We start from the raw sequence: 8,428 nt of genomic DNA on the forward strand, positions 1-8,428 counted from the left end.
TCCCCGCTATGTAGTCGTATATAACTCACACTCAGACTTAAGAGCTTCTAAATTTTGTTTTGAAAAACTCCTACATACAATCTCTAACTGTTAGCATGGATAGGCTCCCTGGAGCCATCATTGAACACAACTATGATCTCTACTATCCTACAAAATATAATTATTTCATTATTTCATTTCTCTAAATTATTGTTCGTATAATTACTATTCAATACCAGCTTTCCAAACCACAAACTCTTACCAAAACCTCGGATTGCACCACTGAAATAACATGTGCCCCTTGTTTTTGAAGGGGGTCAAATGAATATTCTGTTCCAAGCTTTTGGAATTTAACACACTTTATCATAACCTCTAGTACAACAAGCTCTTGAGCATTTGCACAAACACATAAATTTCCCAACTTTAATTAAATATTATGAGATTTTCGATAAAAACTTACAAACTTCGGGAAACTAAGAAATAAAAATAGAGATTCTGAAGGCCACTTACGTCAATCCCTCATTTTCTCACCTTTTTATTTCGTATTTTTTCCATTTTTTCCATTTTGTAATCTTTTTACGCCTTTCTCACTAATTTGATCACCACCGGCTCAAAACCCTCACTGCCCCTAACTTTAGCAACATCTCACCACCAGCACTGAGTTTCTCCAAATAATGATATATAATACATCTCAACTATTGATTCTTATGTGATTTCTTATTACATTTTAAAATAAACTTTTTTTTCTTCGGATAATCTATAAATAAGATTTAACTATCTGATATACTGCCATGATACTTTTTATTATCATTGATCTCTCCTCTCTCTCTCACCAGTTTCTCCTAAGACCTACCCCACCCCAACAACTGATCTTATTCTTTTCTCTATCTGTAAGCTCCACCTTTTCTCTACCATTCCAACTAATATGCATACCATAACTATCACCTGAAAATTTACATGTCCGCTTGAGATAAAGTACTCCATCCCTCTCTCACAGACTATATATACCCGTTACTTGGCTTAGGAAATCGCTTTTCCTTTTGATCAGTCAATAAGAAAATTCATTGAGAAAAAGTACTTAGAAATTATCTCAACCCAATGATTACAACCGAAAAAAAAGGGAGCCGAAAAGAGATCCGACTACCCAAATAAAAACCACAAAAACCTATGAAAACCGATATAAGGAATCCCATAAATATCACCATATTTTCCGTCATAAACCCTAATATCCTTGTGTTTGATTCGGCCTTTAACATCCTTGGCTTAGGAAACCTGAGTTAACAATGTACGATGGTGTCATAAGCGACACGTTAAACATCTCTTGTCCCGGCAGATACAAAACAACCGTGTGAAAATTGCAATCAATATCTTTTTCGTGATCTAGGAACAAAACTTGAAAGGAATCACTAAACTTGGGCATATACCAATAGATCAAACCAACATCCTTGGTAAGTACCCATTTTGCAGAGCCTGAGCTTTGCCATGCATCAACACGTCAAGGGTGCAGCTGACGGCATTAGAATGGTTACCAAGCTTTAGACTATTATGAGATTGTTAATGAGAAAGCAAGGAACCAATGGTTACCAAGCTTGAGTTGAGACAGTTATGAGATTAATCAATATTTGGAGAAAACATTGCAGCCTTTGTTCTTTACGGGCCATATAATTCCAACCCCAGTTTTTATTGTTTACATACCAATTTTCTTGTTACACTCTCCACGGGCCATATAATTCCAACCCCAGTTTTTAAAGATGTATAGAGTTTTTTTTTTTGATAGATGACCAATAAGAAATCTAATAAAAACCAACGGAATAATGCTATAAAGAATGCAGAACACATAGCAAGCAACTATATAAAAAAAAGAGTAAGCATACGCCAATCAATCAAATAACTTCAACCCAGAACCACTTAACGGGACCATAGTTGACATTCGCATGTACCACACACAATATGCACACACCTTTCAGCTAAAATACACACCACAGATCACTTAGCTTCAATTGCCACACTTCCATAAACCAACTTAAAATCTAATTAAAATCTAAATATGAAGAAAGTCAACACTTTTGAAGCATCAGATTTCGGCGGTAGTGTAGAAATACGACCAAAACTTGACAAACAACCTAAATGATATATTAGGTCTTCAGTAAACACAATATAAAACAACTTGCTGGAAGAACTTAACGTTAGCGTAGTTGAAAATGGAAAAATAAATAAATAAGGTTATAGTTCTCCCCCATGGGTTTGGCACCTATCTCTAATCATACTTGAACAAATTTTAGGGGCTAATTGGAGCAGATGGGACTAATTATCATGCCATCTTGAAATGATGAGATGCTTCACAGAGATAGCTGCCGACAATAACATGGTTGGATAATACATTCTCTTATTTCCCACATGAAAATGAAGTGGAATTCGATCTCGGAATTTCGTCTGCATTTGGTTTAGACATGAGCTTAAAAATATCTAAAAGCACATGCCTATGAGTAACTACATATGGATCCATCCTTTGAAACTTCAACGTGTGCTGGTGTCGCTGTGCCCAATGTTGGGGGTATTTACCTGAATTCTTTTGCTCATATGAACTATGAGCAACAGACTATGAAAATTTGATTCCTGGTTGCCCTGTATCACCGTTCTTTTTCATGTCTTCAAGAACAACAACAAACAAAAAAAAAAAGAATTAGGATGATTAATAAAGCTCACCATCATCGTGAAAAAAATTTCTTCCAAGTTCTTTCTACCTCTACCACCTTTGTTAGGTATTTTTGTCTCTGCAATCAAGAGAAGAGATGCATCAGAGAGATGTGCATAAAAAAACCATTGCAAACATAAAAGAACCGATGCCCAAAAGGCAGATTCCATCGGAAAAAATTGTTCTATATACGCAAACCCACAAACTCCAAAAAAAAAAAAAAATTCCTTTACACTTACACCTCCGTAGCTTCCCCATTACAAAATCCCTTTAGCTTGCCCAATCCTAAATAACTAATCACTTCCACCCAAAAATAAAATTACATGCTAAAAATAAATAAACACAGGTGCATATGCAATCGGCATCTCAGTCTGTAATCTAATCCCAGCAACACCACAATAAAAAGTTAAACACAGGTGCTTCTAAGCTCCAAAATCAGTAATATACCCAAAATCCTGGTATACTGTATTACAAAATCAATGCAAGACCAACCAAATCAAAAGGGAATACAGAGGGTAGACAAACCTTGATCACGAATACAATGGGTAGACAAACCTTGATCATAAATCTTGTTCTTAGATTTTTCTTCTCACCCACCAGACATTCGACTACAAACCTAGTATACTTGTAAGCTTTCAAATGACAGCTACAAAAAGAAAAATACAATTTATATTATCTATTAGGTACGTTTTTTCTTCTAAAAACAACTGATTAATGCAATAACTGACTAATTCACCTAAAGCTAGGAATGCCAAAACTTCGTTTGGGAATGGCTTAGCTTAGCTATCTTTGTAAACCTGTTCAAACGAAACTATTCTATGTTGGAGACATGTAACAACAATTGTAATAATTTAGAAGAAAATACTTAGCTCAAACCGACACTTGATTACTGTTCCTGGAGATGCACAGATAATTGTTGCAGGAACTAGTAGAGGCACGTATGAGATACGCTGACCTAAAGGCAATATCGCCTGCTACTCCTCTGAGATGATATAACAGTTGACGAGTCACCTCCAGGATACAATTACTGATAGTACCTCTCAATGTAATATACAAAGAAGGTACTCTCAGAGCTTGGCAGAGATTTATGAAGAAAATGAAATAGTTACAGAGAAACTAAAACAGTAGCAGAGAAGAATAAGAGAGGAAGAAGCTACTTCTTCTCTGTTGTGTCTCTAATGAGCTGAAAACTACTCTCTTATATAGTGTTTTATGATGTTACAAACAAGAGGAAAAAGCCATGCAAAGAACCCATGTGTATGACAGAAATACTGGTAATGTTTGTTTAAAAACAGTTCAAGACCAAATAAGAGAGTTTCTTTTGTCAGTCATAGAGCAAAGTGTTGCTTTTGCAGAAAACAGCTTTTGTTTCTGCCAGTGTCTAAAACATGCGGGACACACAAGTCAGACAGACATAGAAGTCAAGCCAAAACACGTTCAGACAAGGAGTAAGATTCTTCTACATGTGTGGAAAACGCGTGCGAAAACTTTCAGCAAAAAGATAGGATCTAGTGAACCCACACCCACACACCCGAACCCGACCGGACGGACGGCGGTGTGCGTGCTTCGGTGCGAAGCACCGCGCGTACGGGAAAGTCAACCTTGCCCTAGTATAGGTCTTCTCCCTCACACAAAAGTGTGTTGACCCAAAGGGCCATGCCCTTTAGCCAATTCTATGGTATTTAAGTCTAAAACTCTTTAGATTTTAGTCTATGTGGGATTATTGTTTTATCTATTCAAATGAAAAAAACAACTAGTGGGCAATAGGTCTAGGGATAAAATCATAGTCCATGCATATTTGGTTTTAAAACAAAAACCCGTTTTTTCTAACAATACCCCACATGAATGATAAAACATGTCGACAAAAATACGAGAAAACAGAATACATCAAAATTAGGCTAAGGTGTCCCAGAGATTGAACCTTAACTTAGTGAGAGGTTACCGGAACTGCTTGTTGTAACTGTGAACACAATGTCTTGAACCGCCAACAGTGAATGCAATTCAGAAATAATAACCACACTTAATGTCTCAAATAAAAGATGCTAAGCTCTTGCTGTTGTGCCCCTTTTGATTGTGGGCTAAATCCCGGACTTAATGAATGTCTCTAGAGAATCAGCTCAAATTCTCATAGGAAGCGGCCCCACTTCCAACATCCACATAGGTGAGTCCATTAAGAGTGTCCTGCCACACCCCACTTTAAGCAAAGCCATGGTACTCATTAAGATCTCAAATAGATCATCCTAACTCATGCAGGTAGCACTATCACACAGTTACACCATAGGGAGAGACTAAGATAGTGTTGTCTCGACATCACCAAAAATTAGTTGTCTCATTGAACCTTGATCTTGGAGCTCCATTCACAAGGTTGAGTATCCTTCATGGAGATTTATTCTATGAGCTTAAGTCTCATCCCCTTCGATATGGATCTAACTACCTCTCCAAATAACCCTTTCGTCAAAGGATCTGCAATATTCTCTTTAGACCTCACAAAGTCTATAGATATGATACCAGTAGAGAGTAGTTGTTTCACTGTATTGTGTCTTCTTTTTAGATGTATGGACTTTACGTTGTATATACTATTCTTTGTGCAACCTATAGCAGCTTGACTGTCATATTGGATTGCGATCGAAGACACAAGCTTGGGCCAGAGTGGAATTCCTCCCAGGAAACCTTGTATCCATTCAGCTTCCTCTCCAGCTTTCTCCAAGTCTATAAACTCAGACTCCATTGTAGATCGAGCTATACATGTCTGTTTGGAAGACTTCCATGACAAAGACGCACCTCCAAATGTGAATATGTACCCACTAGTGGATTTGCACTATCTAAGTCTGATATCCAGTTGGCATCAGAATACCCTTCTAGTACAGCAGGATACTTCCCAAAACTTAAGCAATAGTGTGAAGTTCCTCTTAGGTACCGAAGAACTCTGTAGAGAGCATTCCAGTGATCCTGCCCAGGGTTGCAAGTGTACCTTCTTAATCTACTTACAGTGTAGGCAATGTCAGGTCTTGTGTAGTTCATCAAATACATAAGACTGCCAATAATGCGAGAATACTCAAGTTGAGAAGTTCCCTCACACTTGTTCTTTTTCAAATTACAATTGGGATCATAAGGAGTAGATACAGGTTTAGCATTTTCATGACTAAACCTCTTAAGTACAGTTTCAGCATAATGAGATTGACTAAGACTATATCCATCAGACGTCTTTTTTTGATTTTCATCCCTAAGATTACATCTGCGGGGCCTAAGTCTTTCATGTCAAAATTTCCTTTAAGCATGCTTTTAGTGGTATTAATAATATCAAGATTACTGCCTAATATGAGCATATCATCAACATACAGGCACACAATAACATGAGAATCATCCACAGATTTAATGTAAACACATTTATCAGATTCATTAACCTTGAAGCCATTAGATATCATTACATGATTAAATTTTTCATGCCACTGTTTAGGTGCTTGTTTTAAACCATACAGAGATTTGTTCAATTTGCATACTTTGTCTTCAAAACCTTTCACAACAAAACCTTCAGGTTAATCCATATAAATTTCTTCATTCAATTCACCATATAAAAATGCAGTTTTAATATCCATCTGATATATATGCAAATCATAAATAGAAGCAATAGCAATCAGCATCCTAATAGAAGTCATTCTTGTGACAGGTGAATAAGTATCAAAGAAATCTAATCCTTCCTATTGTCTATAGCCCTTAGCTACCAACCTAGCTTTGTGTTTTTATATAGTTCCATCTGTTCTAAGCTTTCTTTTGAAGACCCATTTGCAACCTATGGCCTTACTACCAGGAGGTAAGTCTACAAGCTCCCAAGTTTCGTTTTGTTGAATGGAATCCCACTCATTAATCGAAGCTTCTTCCCAGAAGGGAGCTTCCGGAGAAGTCATAGCTTCCTTATCGGTTTGGACTTAAGACTCTACCGTAAGAGTCACAAAATCTGGACCGAAACTTTTCTCGGTTCTAACCCTCTTACTTCTTCTAGGTTCGGTCTCATCATCTAGAAACGGGGGTTGACTAATCGAAGGAATATTTGTGAGATCGTCGCGGACCTTTTTGCGAGGTCCAGACCCTAAAGGAAAAATGTGTTCAAAAAACACTGCATCTCTAGATTCCATTATGGTGTTCTGACCAATGACCATGAACCTATAAGCACTAGTGTGCTCAGGATAGCCTAGGAAAACACAATCCACAGTTTTAGGTCCTATTTTGGTTTTCTTGGAACGAGGAATGTCCACCTTGGACAAACACCCCCACACTTTAAATAATTCATAGGAAGGTTGTCTACCTCTCCATAACTCATATGTCTGACTTGTGTGTCCCACATGCTTTAGACACTGGCAGAAGCAAAAGCTGTTTTTCTGAACCTGACAAAATCTAAAGCTGTTTTCTGCAAAAGCAACACTCTGCTCTATGACTGACAAAAGCAACTCTCTGATTTTCTCTTGCAACAAACATTACCAGTATTTCTGTCATAAGCATGGGTTCTTTGCATGGATTTTTCCTCTTGTTTGTAACATCATAAAACACTATACAAGATAGTAGTTTTCAGCTCATTAGAGACACAACAGAGAAGAAGTAGATTCTTCCTCTCTTATTCTTCTCTGCTAATGTTTTAGTTTCTCTGTAACTATTTCATTTTCTTCATAAATATCTGCCAAGGTCTTAGAGTACCTTCTTTGTATGCTACATTGAGGGGTACTATCAGTAGTTGTATCCTGGAAGTGACTCGCCAACTGCTATAGCATCTCAAAGGAGTAACAGGCGATATTGCCTTTAGGTAAGCGTATCTCATATGTGCCTCTACTAGTTTCTGCAACAATTATCTGTGCATCTCCAGGAACATCAGTCAAGCATCGGTTTGAGCTAAGTATTTTCTTCTAAATTATTACGATTGTTGTTACGTGTCTCCAACATAAAATTCCTTTTTTACTGATTTTATTTAAATAAATCTTAAGAATCGTACATTTTCATAAATTCCGTATAAAATACTTAAATGCCGTGTATCCCAGCCTAAATATGGAATCAATGTCGTGTAAAAAATATTACTCTATATAAAAAAAAACTTATATGGAGTACTTTTTTTTTCTTATATATTTTGATTTTTGTATAAAAACAAAAATATCGAAATTAATAAGGTTGTATCTTAGATTTTCCACATAAAAGTATTTTTTTATGGAAATTAACCGATAAGACCAAGTATTTTTGTTATTTATTTCCCTTTATTTTTGTTAATTTTTTAGATTAAGATTTTGGAATAAAAAGGAAAATATGGAAATAATAAGATTTTTCGCATAAAAATATTTTCTTTATGGAAACTTATAAGATCTACGGAATAAATTATGAATACGTTCATTTTTCGTATAAATTGTTTATTTATTTTTTCGTGTTTTTCCTAAAGATTTTTGTAGATATTTTAGGTTCTATTAAAGTATATGGCATTTTATTTGTGGTTAATCCGAAGGCATGGATTTTATTTAAATTATGTAAACGTGGTTGGAGCGTTAGATCGAGTCAATTCTATTAAAAATTAACGGCCACGAAATGTAAGGGGGCTAACTTGTTTTTCAGCCAATCAGGAGCGAGGGTTCCGTTCACCGCCCAATAGGAAGGGAGGTTAGCGCAACTCTCAATGTGGTGTGAGCAATGTAGTCAATATCGAATTTAGGTGAATATCGGTCGAATACCGAGACACGATATTTCGGTGAATACCGGTGAAATATCAACTAATATCGGCGA

The 8,428-nt window shown here is 36.4% G+C and overlaps 1 long non-coding RNA gene across 2 annotated transcripts; it reads right to left on the reverse strand.

The window, feature by feature from the left end:
• Positions 1–2,107: 2,107 nt before the first annotated feature.
• On the reverse strand, positions 2,108–3,325 carry LOC113273945. 2 transcript variants are annotated; one of them, XR_003322684.1, is made up of 3 exons: positions 3,200–3,325; positions 2,686–2,753; positions 2,108–2,604 (listed from the first exon to the last, which is right to left on the reverse strand). It is a non-coding gene; the product is annotated as an uncharacterized LOC113273945 (long non-coding RNA). The 2 variants fall into 2 exon arrangements; XR_003322683.1 differs by having other exon boundaries at positions 2,108–2,753.
• Positions 3,326–8,428: the final 5,103 nt, after the last annotated feature.

The sequence above is a fragment of the Papaver somniferum genome, chromosome 4, assembly GCF_003573695.1.
Source record: "Papaver somniferum cultivar HN1 chromosome 4, ASM357369v1, whole genome shotgun sequence".
NCBI lineage: Eukaryota > Viridiplantae > Streptophyta > Magnoliopsida > Ranunculales > Papaveraceae > Papaver > Papaver somniferum.